The sequence below is a fragment of the Theobroma umbraticum genome, unplaced genomic scaffold (assembly GCF_002168275.2).
Source record: "Theobroma umbraticum cultivar Fairchild unplaced genomic scaffold, ASM216827v3 scaffold_182.0, whole genome shotgun sequence".
NCBI lineage: Eukaryota > Viridiplantae > Streptophyta > Magnoliopsida > Malvales > Malvaceae > Theobroma > Theobroma umbraticum.
The window spans coordinates 19,147-43,214 of NW_018397291.1; the positions used below are offsets into that span (position 1 = coordinate 19,147).

Sequence of the window (24,068 nt, forward strand, 5' to 3'; positions counted from 1 at the left end):
TTAACTTTTATGAAAATGAATATGAAGATTTGCCATTATTAATTTGAGGATAAACATATTTTAGGTTGTTACCTAGCTAATTATTTAAACCTTTTGGATAGGTGATTTTTGAAATGATATTAAGTAGTCCAAAGTTTGAATACTTTTTATATTTGCATAATCTGATATATCAGTTTGCTTAAAAGAGTTCTCATAGTATGATTAAAAGTCATCCAATAATTTCAACTTTTAAGTTGAGTAAATTTTCATGATAATTATTCTTGTATGGAATCATTTTTACTATGTTGATATGTTATTATTTTTTAAAATTTATATTTAAAATGTTCAACTTAGTTTCTCATAATGGAATGTAGTTATTAACAATTTTTATTGTAAACAAGAATGCAAATTACTCTTGACTGTTATATTCTGTGACACTTAGGATTACAAAATGTTGGGAGATCGATCTTGGATGTACCGTCGTTTAACTTCTAATGGATTCAGTAGAGATGAATTTATAAATGGAGTTAAAGAATTCATTAGTTTTGTACGTTCTAACTCTACATTTATGTGGAAGAATAAGATTAGATGCCTTTGCTCTCGATGTAGTAACAATAAGTTTTTATATTCCGATAAAGTGACAGAGCACATCCTTAAAAAGGGTTTTACTAGTGCTTACACAATTTGGAGTTTACATGGGGAACATGATGTTGGACAATCATCAAGAAGTAGAGATAGAGTTGAACCATATGCTAGTAATGGGGAACATGGGGAATATGGAGAACCTACATACGAAGAGGAAATAGAAAATCCATATACTAGAATGGTTAGGGATGCTATGGGTCTGGATGTTACTTTCAATTATAGTCATGATAATGAGTCAAGGTTCGTGGAAGAAGATCCAAATCCAAATGCAGCTAGCTTTTACTCTTTGTTAAGTAATGCAGAGGAACCTTTATGGTCAGGTTGCACAAAGCACACAACGCTTTCAGCTGTGTCACAACTTTTAAATGTTAAGTGATAGTTTACATTGAGTGAATCATGTTTCGATCGGCTGTTGGACATAGTAAAAATATGTTATCATTAGATGAAACTTTACCTACTAACTTTTATAGAATGAAAAAAAAGGTAGCAAAACTTGGACTTGGATATATCAAAATTGATGCTTGCAAAAACAATTACATCTTATTTTATAGGGAAACAGCTGATTTAGAGCATTGTATGATATGCGGGCATCCTCGGCATAAACTGAGGACATCAAGTGTGAAAAGGAAAAAGAAAATACCTTACAAGATTTTGCGTTACTTGCCACTTATACCAAGGCTTTAAAGGCTTTATATGTCAAGCAAAACTGTTGAACATATGACATGGCTCTTTGTTAACAAAGACATGGCTCTTTAAATTGTTGAATAGAACTTTACAGCTTGTCGACCTAACTAAATGTGTGAGCCGTGTGCAATGCCTTTCTCACAATTTCCTTTTGCAGGTTCTTACATTCATTTATATTTTGTGTTTATTAGTTAATAATGGACTGAGAAAAAATGTCATCATTGCATCCATGGGCGAACCCACATTAGAAAGAGTGGTGTCGATATATTATGAGCCTTTATTTTTTTTATTTATTTTATAGATATATTATTTGATTATATGAATTTTGTATTTAGTTTTGATCAGTGAATAGAAAATTGTCATATTGCTTGTTACTGAACCTGATAATTTGCTATGTAAGATCATATATTATTTAATTCAAATATGCTAATTTAATATATGTCGATGAGTATAATTTTTAACAAATTTTATAATTAATTTTAAATAAATACTTCATGAAAAGATACCGCACAAAAAAAGATCTCACCACATTCAGATTTTAGGCAACAATAACAAATAACATTCTGTTAAGTGGTTGTAGTATTATGGGGTGACACGTCACGCTCCAATTGTTAGATATCAATGACATCTTGTGGTGACACATTGAGTGGTTGTATTATTATCGAGTGATACACCATGCCCCAATTATTAGATGTCGATGACATCTTGTAGTGACACGCTGAGTGGTTGCAATATTATGGGGTGACATGCCATGCCCCAATTGTTTAATGTTGATAACATCTTGTAGTGACATGCTGAATGGTTGTAGTATTATGGGGGGACGCCCCAATTGTTAGATTCGATGACAACTTGTGGTGACACGTTGAGTGGTTGCAGTATTATGGGCTAACGTGCCATGCCCTAATTGTTAGATGTCAATGACATCTTATGGTGATACGCTGAATGGTTGTAGTATTATGGGGTGATGTGCCATGCCCTAACTGTTAGATGTTGATGACATCTTGTGGTGACAAGCTGAGTAGTTGTAGCATTATGGGGTGACACGCCATACCTTAATTTTTAAATATTGATGACATCATGTGGTGGCACGCTAAGTGGTTGTAGTACTATGGGGTGACACGCCACGTTTACTGCTTAAGGTAGTGTTGGCAGTGCTAAACAGCGCTGCAGAGCAGGGAGCTTGGTGGTGTAGCATTGGAGCTTTTGTTTGGTGAGGGGTTTGTGTTAAAGGTGATAGCGTTGAAGTGTTAGGAACTTCGCCATGCAGAGCTGTGCTTGCTGTTTCCATGCTTTGTTCCTTCAAGCTACCTAGAGTAGAGCTGCTATAGTCAAGCTAATTTTAATGTGATTTTGACCATGCTTGGATCAGAACTGGGCAAAGTGATAAACATGAAAGTTATAGCCCTTCTTCTTAGCTTTCTAGTGGTTTAAGAATCATGTTGATTGGAGTTCAGTAGCTTGAATTTTGAAGCTTGTTAGATGTTGTTTACGGTTTGTTGTGACTCGCCATCAGTAAAAAACCCATAAGTTGAAGGTAAAACAACCAATTAATTTAATTTACATCAGTTTCTAATCATTATAAGCACTATGTTTGAATTGAAAAATTAATATATAAAATGTACAAATATTAAAATTAATTTTATCTACAAAAAATCTACATACAACTCCCAATATGTTCAGAGCGCAGGGTTAGGGTTCACTCTCACAACTGTTGTTAAAAATTTCCAGAGTGTATTGGTGACGCTTATTAGGTATCATATTCTACTTAACTCTGATAAGTTCTGATTGCAAAATATCGTTAACGTACCCTATGGTAAACATATTGCAGTTGACACTATCATTTTGATGATGCACTAATGTTTTTGGCAAATGAGTTTGCAATGGTATTGGCATGGAATCTCGTGTCTTGCGGCCTGTTTTGTTGAAATAATTGGATTGGTGGTAAATGATGGGCATCATCATCATAAGGGATGTCATTTGAGTTGCACGCACTTCATTATCCTTAGTAGCCAAAGTTCTTGTAGAGTTCACCACCTTGATTGTCCAGTTGACCAAGTGGATCTTCATAACCACCCAGTGCCTACCTACATTGCAAAGTGCGAGGGTGAAATAGACATTTTCCCATTTTTTCCTGTATGTTGACCTATCACCCTTCACGTACCCCTGCAACTAATCTCCAATTTCCATAATGGACTGTCCATCTTCAATTGTATATGCAGTGTAGAGCATATGGACGGTGTTTCGTAGAATATGTATACATCAACTTACACTTCATGCAATCCAAAACTTTAGTATTTTCATAATTGTAAAATGTGTAAATAAACTTACAAAGAATATTGTATCAACCACACATGCATAGGTGTTGTACAACTTGGACTTCGACCTTGTCATTCACTTACATAATACGCTAAGGCATGCGTAAATTTTTTCATTTGTCATTTCCTCTTTAGGATCCTTTAATTTTGTGAAAAAGTTAGCCCTTTGATCCCCTAAGATTACGCCTGCACATGTAACAAAATGAATTTAAAAAGGCTTGGTGGATTAATATTTCATTCAAAAACAATATTCGTAATGTTATTTATGAACTTACCTCGCACACTCGTCTTTCTTGAAAGCTTCGTACGCTTCCACCATTGAGTTTTTCAGATCCCAATGACTCACCAACAAGTCGACGTACCAGCTTGCTATGTATATACTGGTCATGTTGACCTGTGTTTCTTCAGTTGGGTTTGAATGAGTGCTTCACAATGGTGGACATCAAACAACTTTGGTGACGACAATTGTGACACACTACTTTAGGAGTGCTTTGAGGAACATGGTCACCTTTAACCTGAACTGATGCAAGGTGCCCATCCCTTCCAGCAACTACCTCGACTATCGCTTCAACATGAGGAGCATAGTCTCCTTTAGCCTGAACTGATGCAACATTCCTATCCCCTTCCACAAATGCTTCAACTACCGCATCGGCCTTAAGAACATGGCCTTCTTTAGCGTCAACTGAGTGAAGGTCCCTTTACCTTCCAGCAGATGCATCAACAACCGTATCGGCCTAAGGAACATGGTCTCGTTCCACATCAACTGATTGAAGGGTCACATCCCCTTCCATAGCATCATCGAGAACGTCATTGACATGAGTTACATTCTCTCTATTAACACCAACAATGTCATGGTGAATGTGAACACTAGGTTCATCATGTTGCCCATCATTAGCATCATCATGGTACTCACCATCATAGTAAGATGAATCACCGCCCTATAGAATGAGACAAATGAGAATATTCGTTAACTCATAAAATACCATAAACCATAAACCAAAAATAAAAAATAAGACTACACCCGCTAAACGTAAACCACTAATATATGAGCAAAGATAGAATAACATAGTTGTAATTTCAGGTTGTTTAGAATCCGACCAACAATATGGTCCTCAAACGTTTGCATTGCAAAAGTTAATGATTCAAATGAAGCCTTCAGCTCCAACATGTCATTTTTATGCTTGCGTATGATCCGTCATAATTGACGTTTGGTGACTACACTGTCATTGACTCTCGTCGAGTGGGTTAACTGTAATAACATATATTACTGTGTTATTCAATAATCATATGTGGAATTGTTGAGCAAAAACTATTAATACTTTAATTTCCTTACCGACGGCTCATTAGCATTGTGTGGCTGAACTGGACCAATGGGTGGTTGAGGAATTGTCGCTGCCTCTATCAAGTGCAATAACAGAAATTACTATGTCACTTGATAAACATGTGGAAATGTTGAACATAAACTATTAGAACCATTCTTACTGGTGGCTCGTTAGTACTGTGCGACTGAGAAGGATCGGTTGGTGGTTGAGGACCTATTTCTCCTTTATCAACTGCTATAATAGAAATCACTATGTTATTTGATAAACATATGTGGAAATGTTGAACATAAACAGTTAGAACCTTTCTTACCAATGGCTTGTTAGCATTGTGTGTCTGAGCAGGACCTTTCCGTAGTTGAGGAGTTGTTGTCTCATGGGTCAACTACAAACATAGATATTTCTATGTTATTCGATAATTACATATGGAATTGTTGAACAAAAATCGTTAGAATCGTCCTTACTAGCTATTCACTGACATTGCCATGGTCGTCCCCTTCCTTTATCAACTTAGGGCTCGATAGCTCATTGTCTCCAAAAATAGTGGTGCACCTCAACTAAACAAGACTACCGGTTCTTTCTCCTTCAGGTTTCTCTTTTTTTCCCTTGCACTTAAACCCTAGTTCGCTTGATCCTCCATGTGCCTTATTGGCAAGTACTGGTGCTCCCCAGATAAGGGGACATCGATGTCCACCAAATACTCCTATGTGGCCTCATCCGGAGTGGGCTCTAAGGTTTCGAGTGTCCACAACTGCAAAATAGGTATTTTTATTAAATTTTATGATAATTGCTATACAAATTTATAGCACAAATTAGTAACTGCTCGCTCACATGCTGAGATGACTCTAATTTCTCAATAGCCTGCTAAAAGTCTTTCAGCTTCTGAGTGCATTGCCAGTTGCACATACATGGATAGACGTTGTCCTTCGTTGTAGAAGAGGCAACTATTTTTGGGAAGGCAGGAATTGCCTCCATTACTTAGAACTACAAGTCAAATGTAACTATTATCAGACCGTAAATGACAAATGAGTGCAACCATAAATTATTATGTTAAAAGGAAACTGAAAAATATCACGTGACAGTACTTGTATCACCTATGCGAATCCGTAAATGTTGTAGCATAAACGATTATCCTTTTGCAAGTTTGGGGCAGGCTATTCAAACCCTTTTAAAAGGTAGTCCTCGATCAGCCTCTAAACATAGGGACCCTAAGGGAAGACATTCCAAATGTCGATGTCCTTCACTAATGACAAGAGCCAAGGCATCACTTGTCTATGGTAGTCTTGACCAAATAAAATGTTATTCATGATCAAGACAAGTGCCATTTTGGTCGGGTCTCCTAGTCACTAAAAGTTGCCTCCTCAGAACGTATCAAGTAATGCCTACAGCTTAATGCTTTACTGCCCATTCCAGTATCTCACATCAATTTGTTGGGAACAACTTTGTACGGTCGTGTGAAAACATCAAGCATTGGGCCAACCTTGAGTCTGATGATAAGGTAGAACTCCTGCTTTGATATATGTGCCTTACTTTTGCCAATGAAAAACCATAACTCATAGTCCATTGACTTTGTCTCAGTGATTCGACGAATCATGATGTTCTACAAGAGACTAGCACAACAATAGCCTTGTGGATATATGTCCATCTGCATTCCAAAGCACATATGCTTGACTACATTATACTTCTCTTTCTCTTAAAGAGTCTTGTTGATTGAATGTAGTTTTGACCACTTATAGTGGGTGTTAATGGAGACCTTGAATGCCCCTTTCTCCCTCTACACAACAAGCAAACTATCAAAATCATCATACTGTCTAACTGCATCTACAAAACATGGCACACATGTACATGTGAGTTAACCCATAATGTGCAACACAATATATTGAAGAAAGAAATAAATGTTGTTACATGTTATGCATGCCAAGTAAAATGTTGTTACACGCTCTGCATACCAAGTCAAATGTTGTTACACATTAACCATACCAAGTCAAATGTTGTTACATGCCAACGCTGAGCCATGTCGTGACACGCCAACCATGTCGTGTTGTGACATGTCAACCATGCCAATCACTATAATTATTGTCTTGTTACACAAATTGCCCTAAAACACCCAATGTGGCGACACACTAACCATGCTGTGTCGTGACATGCAAATCACTATAATTGTTGGCTCATTACATGAATTGACCAAAAATACCCATTGTGGTGACATGCTAAAAAGCAAAAAAAAAAAAGAAGCTAAAAACCCAAAAAACCAATTAACCCACTACACGTCAGATCAAATGTTGTAGTTCATGTTACATGATATGTAGATGCAAACCCCCTTCAAAACTTTGGTATGAGCATAAACCATGTTAGAAAAAAAATGTTGTAGTTCTTTCTTTCCATAATTTACCCAAAAACCATAAAACCAGGAAGAAAATAGTTAAAACATAACAAATGTAAAAACACGAACATATCACAACAACCTAGCAAAAAATGAACTAACAGAAAAAAGTATTAATTTAAGAGTGATTAACCTTCACTTATTACCAACATTGTTGCTGTGATGTCGTTAAGCTTGTAAAGAACACAATTGAACATTCTGGTCCCTTTGGGAATGAGTAATGAATCAAACTCTCTTAGTTCCTTCACACAGACGTTTGCGAATTTTGAAAAAATATATAAGAAAATGCGATGGCCTTATAATATTCATTCAGTGGAAGTTTCTTTGTTATTTGTCCACATTTTTTTTTCTATTTCAAACTATGGAGTGTCACATATTCAAGCCATGGCATGTCACATATCTGCTTACAATGCCGTGTCACAGATTCTCAGCATGTCGTGTCATGGTTTCTTAACGTGGTGTGTCATAGATTCTCACCGTGCCATCTCACATGATTTCAACATGTCGTGTCATAGATTTTCACCATGTCGTGTGTCATAAGCCGACCTTGTATCGGATTATGATAGCCAAGAATTGTCTAAGAGATTGAGTCTTTTATACTTGTAAGAGAAACATCTCTATTTCAAACAATGTAATGGCTCGTGGTGACACCTCCACAAAAACATGTTAAGCCTTTAGAGGGGGAGACCCTCTAGAAAAGGAATGTCCTCATTTCAAGCGTTGTAATGACTATTGGTAAAATTCTTCTAAAATCTTGTAAACTTTTTATAGGGGGTAAGCAATCGGCAGATTGTTGGGCTGCCTCATTAGTAAAGGTATATTTGTAGCAAATCATCTAGGGCTGCCCCTATGGCCCAACAATGACGTGTCTCAGTCCCTTTGTAATTAATTTCATATTAATAAAATATTTTTTCTTTTAATAACTCAGTGGCTGCATATATGGCATTCGGTATGCCTTTTGATTGTGATGCGAGTTCCTTTAGTCTGATTTATTGTTATTATTAATGTAGGACTAGATATAACCAAGAATTGGTTGACTTATGTGAAAACATCCACTCAACTGCCGCGTGGACTATCTCATACTTGGGCGAAGAAACGTAGTTCGTGACACCGTGTCACACATTCCCATCATGGTACAAACTCTAAACCTTGCTGTGTCACAAATTCTCCCCGTGTTTTCTCACACATTCTCACCCTACCATGTCATAGATTTCCTTCATGGCATGTCACAAACTCTAAACGCTGCCATGTCACAGCCATGTCACATATGCTCACCATGCTGTTTAACATATTCTCACCATGGGGTGTCACATATTCACACCATGGCGTGGCACATTCTCACACTGACATGTCACATATTCTCACCATTTTTTCTCACATATTCCTTTCAAGTCGTGTCACATATTCTGACCCTACCGTGTCACATATTCTCACCCTACCGTGTCACATATTCCATCCATGGTGTGTCACAAACTCTAAACCATACTGTGTCACATATTCTAACCATGACATGTCACATATTCCCACCATGGTGTTTCACAAACTCTAAACCCTACTGTGACATAATTGTGTCCCATTGGCTTGCTGTAGCCCGATTGGTTCATGCTTTGGATTCACATCTTTCTCTTTTCGATTTACTATCGTATTAGGGATTTTTGGTTTCATATCATTTTTGAAGCTTTGGATTCATCATGACCGACTCCTCGTTCGTTTTAATATCACCCTTCTCATACTATCTGAATGCCATGTCCGAAATATCTGAAGTACCATATCCTGCAACATGATTTTGTTTTGCACAAGCTTCTTGAAAACAAATGGGTGTTTTGCATAAAATTAGAAGGAACAAATTCTATGTAGATTTATTTTCCCTAATATGCTTGTGTATGAGAGTGTGTATCAATGAAGATGCCTTATTAAGGGAATTTTTCTCCCAAAATCTCTTCGCTTGGCTTAAAATAGTTAAAATTATCTGAAGGGTTATTTCCAAAAACACTTTAATCTTAGGGCTAATAAAAAAATTTTACCTACATTTTTGCCCAAAACAAATTATATATATGAAGCTCTCACAAGAGTTGGATCTTTAATTATTACTTGCATCCATCAAAGAATTCAACTGCTTAGGTTCTTGTATCTTATCTTGATATATGGACATTTATTCTAGTTGGAAAGGGCTAAGAAACTTGGAAGCCAAGAACAACTATGCATGACTGGCTTAATTGACCATAGAGCGGAATCATAATCCAAGAAATGATGTCACCACTTTCTTAGGGCAGTAGTGGGCACTTGGGAATTTTTCATCAATTGTTTGTAGCAAAATGATATTGCAAAAATTGTAATTTTGGTAGCATAAAAAAAATTATTGTTTGTTGCGTAAACATTTCTTAAAGCATAAGCATTTGTAGCACCTTATAATACTATTTAAAGAAAACAAAAAGAATTTTTGATGCCAGATGTTTCATTTCTTGATATGAAATTGTTGGGGATTAATGAAATAAATTTGCATGACAGAGCTTTTGAGTGCAAATAATGTCTAGTCATTCTAATGAATCAATCAGGGAACAAAATTACGGGTCAACTCTCATCGAAACTATCACTAGTAGCTAATGAGTTTTTTCCTTTTGTTTGTGGGTCGAAGGAGTGGATGGTCCACATGACTCCCTTTCATTACTTTTCTATACATTACTTTTACATTTCTTTATTTGTCATTTATAGGCATGGCCAAGTCTGGTATATTAGATTGTGATCAACAAAAAGGTAATGGAAAGAAATCCAAACTATAAAAGTGAGAGCTTTTACTTTTTGGAGGGGTTAGATAAAGGAACTAAACTAGTACTAAATCAAAAGTATGGGCTACATACATACCACATTTCCTTGTATATCATCATGGCTCGCTTATGTTTTGTTACTTCATTAATGCTTCATCCTATATGGGGTGTTGTTTTTTTTGTAGAGGTAGGATCGACACAACACATTCAAGAGCAAGTGTGATGAATAGAGCAAGAGGAAGTACATTTTCATAACAGTAGGCTTCCACTTCTGATATGCATTGGCCTAGAAAATATACATAGCAAAGACTTAACAAGGAAGCTTTGAATAGTAGCTTGGCACAATATGACACGCTAATTATTACGTAAGTCATTCACTAAACATAGTTGTCATAGACTTGATAGTACGCAGCTGTCATAATTCAAAAAATAATTAGGGATAGACTTTTGTTTAATAGCATGACTTGTGATGCAAGTTTTAATCCAACACTCCTCCTTAAGACTTGTTTTGTAGACCCCAAGCATTGATCTTAGTTGCTTAAACTTAGTCTTAGGTAAGGCCTTGGTGAATATATCTGTAATCTACATATCAGAGTTGCAATGGTTGTTCTTCACTTTGCCACATTTTTCAGCTTCTTTTATGGCATGAAACTTGACATTGATATGTTTGGTTCTACGATAATTTACTAGATTTTTCACAATTGCTATTACTGATTTGTTATCAACAAATATCTCTATAGCATCCTTTTGATCAAATTTCAAGTCACCAATTAACTTTTTGAGCCAAATGGCCTAGTTAGTAGTTGCTGTAATAGTAATATACTCTGCTTCAGTAGTAGATTGGGCCACAACCTCCTGCTTTTTTAAATTTCAATTAAAAATGGCACTTCCTAGGTGAAAAGCATAACTTGAAATGCTCTTTGAGTATTATACAATACCAACCCAATCATTATCACTGAAACTAGTGAGTTTTATGTTATCAATATGTTTGAAATATAGACCAAAGTCCGAAGTCCAAAGTCCCTTCAAGTATCTTAAAATCCTTTTTGCTGCTATAGGGTGCATAGCTATAGGATTTTCCATAAACTTGGATAGAAACTCACTGAAAGCATGATGTCTGACCTGGAACCATAGATATATAGTAAACTACTTAGCAAACTTCTGTAATAAAAAGGATTAGATAGCTTTTGAGAGTTAATTGCAGCAAACTTTTCATTGACCACCATAGGAAAGTCCACTAGCTTGTATTGACCCATGTTAAACTTCTTAAGTACTTCAAAAACATATATTTTCTAAGACAAGAAAATATCATTAACATTCTGATCAAGTTGAAACCCTAAAAAATACTTCATTTCTCCCAAATAAGACATCTCAAACTTAATCTTCATTGCAACTTTGACTATGTTCAAAAGTTCTCTATCAAAACCTGTTACAAATAAGTCATTGACATAAAAGGAAACTATGACTTTTACTTGGTCATTAACCTTGTAGACATACAATGTGGGCTCATTTAGACTCCTTATAAACCCTCTGCTACTTAAATATGAATCAATCCTACTGTACTAGGCTTTAAGAGCCTGCTTGAGTCCATATAAGGCTTTATGTATCTTATAGCCCATGTTATGCTTACTTTTATCATCATAGATTCAGGTTGGTCTACATATATATCTTCTTATAGAAAACCATTCAAAAAAGCTGATTTAATATCCAAATGCAGAATTGGCCAACTTGAACTTGCAACTAAGGCAATTAACTATCTGATTGTCTCAAACCTTGCAACTGGTGCAAAGGTTTCACCAAAATCCACTTCAGGTAGCGAAGAGTATCCTTTCACTACCAACCTAGCTTTATACTTGTTGACAGAACCATCAGAGTTGAATTTGGTTATGAAAATCCATTTTACACTTGTGACATGGATAGTGTCAATTCTTTCTACCAAAGACGAGGTACCATTCTTAATGATCATATTCATTTCATCATCCATATCATCTTTCCAAGGAGCTGAATTATGAGCTTTTTCATAACTTGTTGGATCAATAATAGCCACGTTACATTGATCATAAATGTCATGCAGTGTCCTGGTACCTTTTACAGGTATCTTAGTGTCATCAAGATCTTCATAAGCTTCTAGAACAATATTAGGCAAAGAATCCGAGCTGAGTAGTCTGTTTCCATAATCATCAATATAATTTGAGTCCCAATTCTAGTGAGCTTTCTCATTAAACTTAACATCATTGACCATTTGCACCTTCCTGGCCTTCACATTGTACAGCCTATACCTTTTGGACTACATGTTGTAACCTATGAGAACTCTCAACTTTGATCTTGGCTACAGTTTACCTCTCTTTGTTATTGCTACATGAATATAATAGATACAACTAAAGATTCTAAGATGGTGCACAGAAGGCTTGACGTTGTGCCAAGCTTCTTAAAGGGTGATGTTGCTTAGGGCCTTATTGGTAGTGAATTTTGCAAGTAAACAAGAAGCCTAAAAATGCTTAAGCATTGGTTCTTCAAATATCAAGCACTTAGCCATGTTTAACACTGTCCTATTCGTCCTTTCACAAGTTCCATTTTGTTGGGAAGAATGGGAGATTGTAAATTGATGCCTAATGCCTGCAGCAACTAAGAACTCATCAAATTTAATAGACAAGTACTCCCCACTATTGTCTGTTTTGAAGTTTTAATCTTGCAACTTGACTCAAGCTCAACTTGTGCCTTGAACTTCTTAAATAATGAGAAGACTTCTGACTTGAACTTAATAAAGAAAATCCATGTCATTTTAGAGTAATCATCAATGAATAAAAGAAAATATCTGCTGTCTTTTAATGATTCAACACTCATTGGACCACACACATATGAATGTACCAATTCAAGCTTTTCCACAACTTTCCTAGAGCTTTTCAAAGGGAATGGCATCCTAGTTTGCTTTCCTAATTGGAAAACTTCATAGATATCAGAGTGTTCATGTATAGAGGGCATTTTTGTCATTAAATCATCATATTTTAGCAGCTTTATTGTAGAATAGTAGGAATGCCCAAATCTCCTATGCCATAGCTCAAACACATCATAACCATCTTTCTCAATAGCATTTAGACTCATGTGATGCCAATCTGGAGGAAAATATCTATTTCTTATCTTGATAAACATTAATACACTGCTTGAAGGCTCAATAATAGTGCCTTTTTTATTTTTAAATAGTAAGGTATAGTCATTATCAACCATTTGACCAACGCTAAGTAAGTTCTGACATGCTTGAGGCAATAGAAAGACATTTGAAACATATCTGGCTCCATTTGATGTTGTCCCTTGCCAATGGTTCCAAAAACTCTCCATTGCCAATTTCTATCCTTGCATATTGATTTTTCAATTGTAGTGAACAAGGATGCATTAACTGATATGTAGCTTGAAGAAGCACTATCAATTAACCAGGTCTGATATGACTTTTCCATTTTGCCCTCGGATGCCATAAACAACAACTCTTCTGTTGTCTTAGCTTTCTCTAATACTTTAGCTTGCTAGTTTTGTTGAGTAGCCTTATATTTGCATACTTTTTCTACATGACCTAATTGATTGTAGCTTCTACAATTAACATTAGGTCTAATCCAATAATATTTCTCAAAGTGGTTAGTCTTTTTGCAGTATGAGCATGTTGCAAAATAACTTTTTTGACTTGGAGCTATTTTTCTTTCTTTGTTCCTTGTGTCACCTTGGAACCTTTTGTTGCTATCATGAAGGACGTTCTTGTCCTTAAACTTGGCTTGCAAAGCTATCTCAGTATGCTCATCAAGCTTAATCTATCTCCTTGTTTCAACATCTTGATGGGTATTTATGAACTTTTGCACTGTCATTAAAGGGAGGTCTTTTTACTCCTCAAGGGCTACAATCTTTGACTCAAATCTCTCAAGAATACTCACTAGCCCATTTTTCACAATTCTTGCATCTAAAAGCTCAGTTCCCAAAAGCCTAACTTGGTTGACTATCTTCATGAGCTTATCTTCATAATCTTTCACAGCCTTATTCTTCTTCATCTTCAGAACTTCAAATTACCTCATCAAATTTAGAATCTACATCTTTTTGGTTTGTTTTGACCCTTAAAACTCATCCTTGAGCTTATCCCATGCTTTGTTGGCTATTTCACAAGCCATAATTCTTGCAAATATAGGTTTTGTTATAGCATAGTGAATATGGGACAATGCCTTGTACTTTCTGGCTACTTCTTCACTATGTTGTCTTATTTGGTTTATGGGCATTGAGCTCAGGGGTTTCTCCTCCATGTTCAATAACTTCCCAAGGGTCAAATGCTCTAAGAAAAGCCTTCATTTTGACAATCCATAATGCATAACCCTCACCATTGAAGATTGGTGCAAAGAGACTTGCTGTATTGCCACTTGATGCCATACTTTGCTAAAGCAAGGTTGTTTATGTGCTATGAAGGTTTTTGAAGCTTGCTAACAAGCCTCTAAGATCATTAATGCTCTAATACAATGCTATTTTCTTTTTTTGTAGAGGTAGGATCAACACAACATATTAAAGATCAAGTGTGAAGAATAGAGCCAGAAAAAGTAAATTTTCATAATAGTAGGCTTCTATTTCTTATATGCATTCACTTAGAAAATATACATAGCAAAGACTTAACAAACAAGCTTTGAACAGTAGCTAGGCACAATATTACATGCTAATTATTGCATAAGCCATTCACTAGACATAGTTGTCATAGACTTGATAATATGCAGCTGTCATAATTCAAAAAATAACTAGGGATAAACTTTTGGTTAATAGCATGACTTGTGAGGGTCTTCAATGCAAGTTTGAATTCAACACGGGGTTGAACAATGAAGACTTCACACAATCTTTGTTTGCCTGACTTTGAATGCCAAACCAATCGCCAAATTGATACATTCATGTAACACATCATGTCATTGCCAACGCAGTATTGGCAAAGCCAAAAGGAAGAGAATTCTGAGCAATAAACTTGTTAAGCTTTTTCCATGAGTAACTTACTAACCCTTTTACGTGATCTCGTGCTTCTTCTTCACACACGCCTTCCTGAATCATGTAACATTGGATTGAATTTGCTGTCTCTCCCCTTTCCATCTCAATCTTCAAAATTGTCCCATAATAACAAGTTAGAAGAAGCTTTGTTTTTTCTGAAGGGATAAGATTAAGGTTGGCATTCTCTCTCTCTCTGGGCATAGCCAAAGGGGTTGGCAAAGCCGTACATTATGCCCTTTGGATTTTTAAGTTCTTAAAAGTTAAACACATCACGTTATTAGTTTAGTAGTCAAGTCTTTTTCCAAAATAAAGAAGTTTTCAATGATAGAGGAATTAAGCACCGAGTTATTGTCAGTTAAAATTCTACCACGCAAGTATACGTATCGGAATAGGCATAACCCTATCTTAGCAAGTAGAGTATCCGATCCCGCGGAATTGATCTAAAAGTTTACAAGTACTAAATTATTGGCAAATTTATCTTATCCAAACAATATCAAAATAATATCAAATCAAAACTAGTTATAGCAGAATTAAATTAGAAAAATCAAAAATAAATACTCAAATAAATATCAAATCAACAAGCCTAGGATTACAATATCCCTCACACTTCATCTAAATCTTACCCTCTCTGCTGCCTCCTCTCTTGCTGCCTCAAAATCTCTGAAAAGTCTCCTTAAATAGGCTCCATAACCTAATTTTGCGAAATTCCGTTAATGTCCTTATTTTTTAGGGGAGTCGCGTAGCGCTGCGGCGCTACTTCTCAGCGCTGCAGCGTTGAGCTCTCTGGAATTTTGTATGTGTGCTTCCTTTCATCAACGCTGCAGCCTTGTCTCCAGCAACTGTGGCAGTCTATCAACTTCAAACATGAGTTTCACCTGATATGTTAAGAACTGGGCCAAGTAGTAAACATAAAAGTTTTATCCCTGTCTCTCTACTTTCTAATGGATTAAAAATGACATCAATTGGACTTCTGGGATTGAAAGATTTGCTCCAAATACTGCATCATGTTCAGTCTTTACCATCCTGCTGCAGTGGTCCGAATTGACAATGTTTTGACCATGATCCAATCATAACTGGGCCAATTGGTGAACATAAAAATTGTTTGCCTTCTCTCTTTATTTTGATTGGTCAAAGAATCACCTCATTTGGAGTTTTTTAGAAGAGATATGGTCAAATATTTGAAACATATACGAATGAAGCTATCACCATACTTGCACTGATTTTCATCAAATGAGTCTTTTTCATCAATTTCCTACAAAGCATAGGAGAATTAGCAATAACTACTCTTAAAGTATTTAAAATAAAATAACCTAAAATTTAACTAAAATAACTTTAATTAATCACCTTAACAAATAATCAAACTTAAACTAAAAAACACCTATAATGCTAAAATTCGACATAATCTCTAAGATCTAGCCTACTTAAGCTCCCAAAATGAGTCAAATAACTCTATATAATAGAGTTATCACACCCCCCAAACTTAAGATTTTGCTAGTCCTCGAGCAAAACATAAACAACACTGCCATAACGTAACATGAAAACATTTAATTAGCTTCAATTGCCCTTTCATTATTACCTTTAATATCCTCATAGTTATCCATTCATAACTCTAGGCAACACATAAATATTATTCAAGTTCATGTCTCAATTCAAATGCCAACTCTCATTAGATTAAATTTCCGTGTGTGTGTGTCATCTCTTCCCTTAGAATATTGTACAATCTGGATAAATTTATATTCATGCAAATTCAATTAATAATTAACTCCATAAGTTTGCTTTTCATCCCTCTCTCTCACTAATGTAGGCTAACACTATATTAAGATCAATAGGACTTTAATTAGCTTGTAATGTATGTGTGAGAGCTAGGTTAGTTAAGGTTGGATATGGATAATGTATAGCTCAAATCACCCTAAGCACATAGTCAATCTGGATGCCATTCAGAGCTTTATTTCCTTCACTTGTATACCCTTCTTCATCAAAGTTTTTCTTTTGTCAACACTTCATTCTTTCTTTCCCTTTTTCTTTTCTCAATTTCATACCCCAAACTTAATTCTTTTATTGGGCAATGAGATGAGTACAATCATATTTTTGAACTTTTCATCGTTTTTTTTTTTTTGTTGACTACCTCTTTCACTATGTGGCTCATAACACATTCTAAATTGACTTATGCACTTAGGAATGAGGATGCAAGAATTGTTGCCATATATTATAAGGGTCTAGGCTAAAATTAGTGTTCAAACAAAGAAAGATGTCATTAGGCTCAAAGGGGAACTGAGGATAATTATGTAAGGAAGGGTACAAAAGGCTCAATCGGTCCAAAAATGGCCTAAATCATCTCCTTAACTAAGTATAGCCTAGGATTTCGCTCGAGAGAGAATCAAACAAATTCTAGACATCATTACATAATTCAAAATTTTGCATCACATAAACCTTTTCTAAATATATACAATAAATCTAAGGAAAGACATAGTGCTCAAATGTAGAAATTTCAACCTAATGGCAAAGCTTAGCATGAGAATTTAATAACACTCAAACAATATTCACGTGTTTTGAAGAATCAAGATAGGAATATAACTGATTTCTCATCATTGGATAGGTAAATTAAATGAAGCTGGCACAAGTAAATCTATTGAAAAAATACGAAAATAAATTAACATAAACTATCACAAAACTAATAACATAAAACCTTCCCCAAACTTAAATTGCACATTGTCCTCATATGTGAAAAGTTAAAAAGAATAAGAAAAAGAAACTTCCCTATCAATGGTGGTAGTTCCTCTGAAAGCTCTAATCTTCTTTTTCCTCATCTTCATTGCTTTCCAAATCTGCATACACAGCAAAACAAGCTAGGAGAGATTAGAACTACTTATTTAAATTGAAAACAAAAAGGAACTGAATAACAACTAAATCAAAAAGAATATAGCTTGGGTTGCCTCCCAAGAGCGCTCGTTTATAGTCACTGCTTGACTTTGGTTGAGGTCTTCATTCACCCTTTAAGGAGGTTGGAGTTATGGAATAAATGATTGTATTGAGTGTGAAGTAGTCTCTCTTAGATGAGGTTGTAGTGGCTTTAACTCAGATTTGGTGCTTGCTCAACCCAAGATGGTGGAATGGCTGACCTTTACCTAACTTCTCAATTGTGTTCTTCTTGGATAATGCACTTTCGGTGTAGCCTTCAAACATGTGTAACATTTGTGAGTTCTTCATTCTGGTCTTTTTTTGTTGCCACTTGAACCAAACAAGCCTCAAGGAGTTTCTTTGGATTTTCCATGTCAATAGCCGCTTTAGGTAACTTAGCAGCTGTTATCTAGGAAAGGATAGGAAGCACATATGGCTTGACTTGTGGTGGTGTAAATACTTCCTCCTCTTGCTTAATTTTTTCATCTCGAACTTGATTAGTGGAAGTGTTACCTTGATCTGCTTTGTCTTCATCATCTACCACATTCTTGCCATTTATCTCATCAAGATGGTACCATTTTCTTCTTTTTTAGGATTAGGCTCAGTGTCATTTGGTAAAATTTCTTGAGGCCTATTGTTGATGTAATTAACAAGTTGGCCTAATTGAGTCTCAAGATTTTGGATTGATTCTGCTCGACTTTGAATGATGGCATCATTTCTTTCATGAACTGTATCGCATATCCTCCAAAGTTAGCTTCTTCTCAAGTATAGGGGCTCTAACTTGTGACTGGAAATCATGCTGAAAAATAGATTGTGGATGAATATGTAGGAATCCTGATCATTACTCCATGAAAAATTTGGGGTGTCCACCATGAGTTGTAACTGTTGGAGTATGAATTGTTTTGCTGCCCATTGAAGCTTCCATCAAATTGCATTGATTCAGAATAGGTTGGACAACAATCACTCGAATGCCTATCTCCGAAGCTTGCATGCCACAAGGATTTTGAAAAGCATTAATACCCCAAGTATCAATTTTTTGAGACAAAGCATCAACTTCAGTGGCCAAAGCACTGATAGCCAATTCATAATCACTAGCAACCCTCTTAGGCACAATTGTTCAGATGTCCACCGATAGTTACAACAATTCATCACCTCAATCAAAAGTACCTAAAAATAAAATTAAAAAAATTTTGAATTAAGACTAATTTGCTTGGGATTAGTATAAGTATAAATTCTAGAAACAATTCCCGGCAACGGCGCCAAAAACTTGTCAATTAAATTCTACCACGCAAGTATACGTATCGAATAGATAGTATATTAGCAAGTAGAGTATCGATCCGCAGGGAATTGATCTAAAAGTTTACTAAGTACTAAAATTATTGCAAATTAATCTTATCCAAAACATATCAAAATAATATCAAATCAACTAAGTTATAGCAGAATTAAATTAAAAAATCAAAATAATAATACTCAAATAAATATCAATCAAACAAGCCTAGGATTACAATATCCCTCACACTTCATCTAAATCTTACCTCTCTTGCTGCCTCTCTTGCTGCCTCAAAAATCTCTGAAAAAGTCTCCTTAAATAGGCTCCAAATAACCTAATTTTGCGAAATTTCGTTAATGTCCTTTATTTTTTTAGGGAAGTCGCGTAGCGCTGCGGCGCTACTTCTCCAGCGCTGCAGCGTTGAGCTCTCTGGAATTTGTATGTGTGCTTCCTTTCATCAACGCTGCAACCTTGTTCTCCCAGCACTGTGGCAGTCTATCAACTTCAAACATGAGTTTCACCCTGATATGTTAAGAACTGGGCAAAGTAGTAAACATAAAATTTTATCCCTGTCTCTTAACTTTCTAATGGATAAAAATCACATCAATGGACTTCTGGATTGAAAGATTTGCTCCAAATACTGCATCATGTTCAGTCTTTACATCCTGCTGCAGTGGTCCGAATTGACAAATGTTTTGACCATGATCCAATCATAACTGGGCCAATTGGTGAACATAAAATTGTTTGCCTTCTTCTTTAATTTGATTGGTCAAAGAATCACCTCATTTGGAGTTTTTTAGAAAGAGATTGGTCAAAATATTGAAACATATACGAATGAAGCTATCACCATACTTGCACTGATTTCATCAAATGAGTCTTTTTCATTTTTCCTACAAAAGCCATTGGAGAAATTAGAATAACTACTCTTAAAGTAATTTAAAATAAAATAACCTAAATTTAACTAAATAACTTAAATTAATCACTTAACAAAATATCAAACTTAAACTAAAAAAAACACCTATAATGCTAAATTCGAACATAAATCTCAAGATCTAGTACTTAGAAGCTCCCAAAATGAGTCAAAATAACTCTATATAATAGAGTTATCAGTTATCACATACCTTGCAAGTTGTTAAATAATCCAAAAGTCGGGTAATTAAAGGATGGCCAATAAAATAACTCAGATTCAGACCAATTCTCGAAGAATTCTAATGGCAAATGATCTGTTTTGGAATCCTCTAGTACTCCAAAAAAGGCATAGGCCAAGCCTGTAGCAAGACCGATTGAGATCCATCCATTTTGAAAATATTCATCCAGCGTTGGCATGTATCCATCATAAAACCATCCTGCTTCTACATGCAATGATCTTGTGTAACACACCCACTGCAATAGTCATAATTAAACAAGATATAAGTTAAAAAAAAAATTCTAATTAGTTATTTTATAATTTATTTTTTCTCAAACTATATACCTTGGTTCAATTCCATATCACAAAACATCATTAATTGAATCGATTGCCAATTTGCATCTGGGTATATCAACATAATTTATTTTGGATGAATTGCTAATTGCTATCCATATATATGTGTGTGTATTTTGTTCCTTACTTAATTAGTTAATTGCAACTTGTGTTTTCAATTTTGATAACATTATACGTACTTGATCCTTGATATACGGTAGAATATCCAAGCCAAGATCTTTTGAAGCATCCTGAACCATTTCATTGACATGGTCGTGCATGGCTGAGTAGCATACTTTCATGTACTCTGGAAGTCCCTCCATAGCGTCAAGATCCCACCTGCACGGGGAAATGAAAATTTTCGGCATATGTAGTAAGTTAACTACAGAGTAAAGCTCCTTTTTCAATCACTTTAAATTTTGATATTTGTATTTTTATCATCCAATTCCACCAATATTTATAAATGTCATTGTTTGAGTCTCTCAATTATTAAAAGATAATAAATCTCTTACAAGACATATTTCACATCAGTTATTCCATCACATGATAAGAAAGAAATTTAAAAGAAAATTCATTTTTTTAAAAAAATATTAATTTTCTATATTATTGAAAATAAAATAAATCTTTTAAAAGTTGAACCGTTTATTCAGACGTAATTATAAATTAAGAATTTTGAGTGAGTATGCCTAGATGTACTTAGATTAATAAAGTACCTATTGATTGCGTCCATGTACTTGTCAAGCTCATCAATTGATCCGTATGTGTCAAATACATCATCCAACACTGTTGTTAAACTTCCAAATTTGGTGAGGTTCCTCCTACATTTGCACAAATGTGGGTCAGGAACACTCCCCATTGCCCAAAAATAGCACTCAACCAACCGATCTCGTGCAAAAGGTAGCTTGTCCTTCATGTTCAAGTCCTTCCACCACCTGTCCCATCAATAGCAGTTACATATACTGAACCCTATACTAGCCTCATTCATGATGGTCGGACAATATGATCAGCACCTTGGGTCAAAATTAAAAGAGCAGAATAAAGACTTGAACAAATTTTATTAAAGAGATAAGAGCACACATATAACAGAAATCAGGCAAGAACAAGCCTGAGAAGACAGTCCTTGAGAAGCTCCAGAGACCCAGCTGGATGAGCAATAGGCTACAGCCTCCAAGCCCAAAACCTGAACGGAGAATTCCTACAAGTAAAGCAACCTAATCCAAAAGCCAACTTCAAAACAAACAAAAAAAAAAAAAAGAAATCAACACGAACTTGAAAAGCAATGAGCAAGTTTTCTTTTTCTTTTTCAGTTTACTTGCTCAAAGATTTCCGAAGTGCTAAATTTTAAAGACAGATATATCTTACACTGACAGTTTCTTTAGCTCCTTGACGTAAACCGACTGCAAGAGATTGAAGTCCAACTTAGCAAGTTCGAGCAAATCCAAGTTCCTTTTACTATCCCTTTGGTAGATATTGACGAAGTTTCGAGCTTCGATTCTTGGTAACCTCCAATATAGTGGAACTTGAAGTGATTCTTTCACTTGCTCTGCTAAATCTTTATCCAACTTCTCCATTGCCAATTCTAGATGTTTAGTGCTAAATTTGTTGGCCTCCTCTAGAACATCTTCTCCATGCAACCCAACGTAAGAAGCTTCATACAAGCTCAACAACCCAGCCACATCTTCTCTTAAGCTGTCTTTGAACTTCCCATCACTGTCCATGAACTTGTTAAACACATCTGATTTTTCACCATGAGTACGTTACATATATACCAGGTGATAGTAATTCTAAGCTCAGGCAAATTTAATTTTGGTATTATGTATTATTATAAGTTAATCGGAGAGGATTACTTTTTATTGCACAGCTCAAAATTTCCATGTCCACTATCAATTTATAATAGAGAAAGATTCAGAGACTTTTAGTATGTTTTTTTCCGAATTGTTGGAGTTATATTCGTATAATAAAAACTTGAAGTTTAATAAAGTACAAGACAATAGATTACCCGAGTTAGTGGAGGAACCATTCTGACGCAGGAGCCGACGTTGAAGGGAGGCAGTATAGAGATCATTGACAATATACGGATTAACAAGATCAAGAACCTCCTGGATCTCTTGTGCAAAGTGTTTTGCCACTCCCAGTCGCTGAATTGTGTTGATCAGATCTAATTTTTCTTTAGGTTCATTTACGGATGTAAACAAGCACTTAGCACTTTGTTTCAGCTCCTCCAGACGAGTGCCATCACTCTCATACTGCGAAAGCAGCCCGAAACACTTCAAATTAAATATAAAGGAGAGCTAAGCTTATGCTTCGAATGAGACACTTACCACATAGGGAAGGCTCAAGGACTTAATGAATTCAGGATCCCAAACAGTGGGAAGGTAACCGGCGGATCTTCGCTGATTCACTTGCACTGCATTAGAGTCCATAATTGTTCTCAAGCATAGACTAATATTATGACAATGGCTCTTTCTGGCTACTTGTTCGTACTAGTGAGCTGAAATAGCTAGGTCTATATGTTTCCAAGGCTGCATCACTGTTCTTCACAAGGTGTAAACAGTTATTTGATAATACATAGGCTCCACCTGTCTGAGCATTTTGGCATAAAAATAACAACTCCCTTTCCCACCTCCTTTATGTACAGAACAATTTTGACGTGTAGCGTGTACATAGATCTAATTACAAATCTGTCCTTGCCCTTTTTCTGTTCAACATCCACAATTCTAATCCATTTGTCCAAATTATCGTGGATTTCGCTTGGACTGGATAAGGGTCCATTGTGATTTTCAAGGACCAAAATATCACTGATCTTTATGAGAAAATTTCAAATATATAGAAATATACCATTCACGTGATTTAAATTTTCTAGTGAAAGTTGATCACCTTCTAATTGCGGAATCCAAGTTGGAGAACCACTAGTAATATTTTTCTTTAAAAAAGTTGCTTGTTAGAAGAGATTTACCAAACAAAAATGAAAAGTAACTTTTAGCATAAAATTTATCAGAATTGAGGCCATGTTCGTAAGAATTGTGCAACATTCTGTATAGGTTCGATAATTTTGTAATTTTATTTTTGATCAAACAAAATCAAATAATAATAAAATAGCAAAAAAAAGCCTCACAGTTCAAATAATTGAACTGATACAAAAAATTCACCTGGAAGCACCAATGGTAGCGCCTTTCAGTCAATAGTTTTCATTTTACCATTGTAATAATGGGTTTTATTCTTTCCCGGAAACTGCTTCTCTTTAACTCCATTTTAAACCAGTTTTGCAATTTTCCATATATGTGGCCAACCATTTAATGGAAATGTTGGTTTGTTAAATAGACTAACAAATTTGATCCTAAAAGAAATATGGTTAA

At 35.4% G+C, this 24,068-nt stretch overlaps 1 pseudogene; it reads right to left on the reverse strand.

The window, feature by feature from the left end:
- Positions 1–14,890: 14,890 nt before the first annotated feature.
- On the reverse strand, positions 14,891–23,135 carry LOC110428752 (putative terpene synthase 9; annotated as a pseudogene).
- Positions 23,136–24,068: the final 933 nt, after the last annotated feature.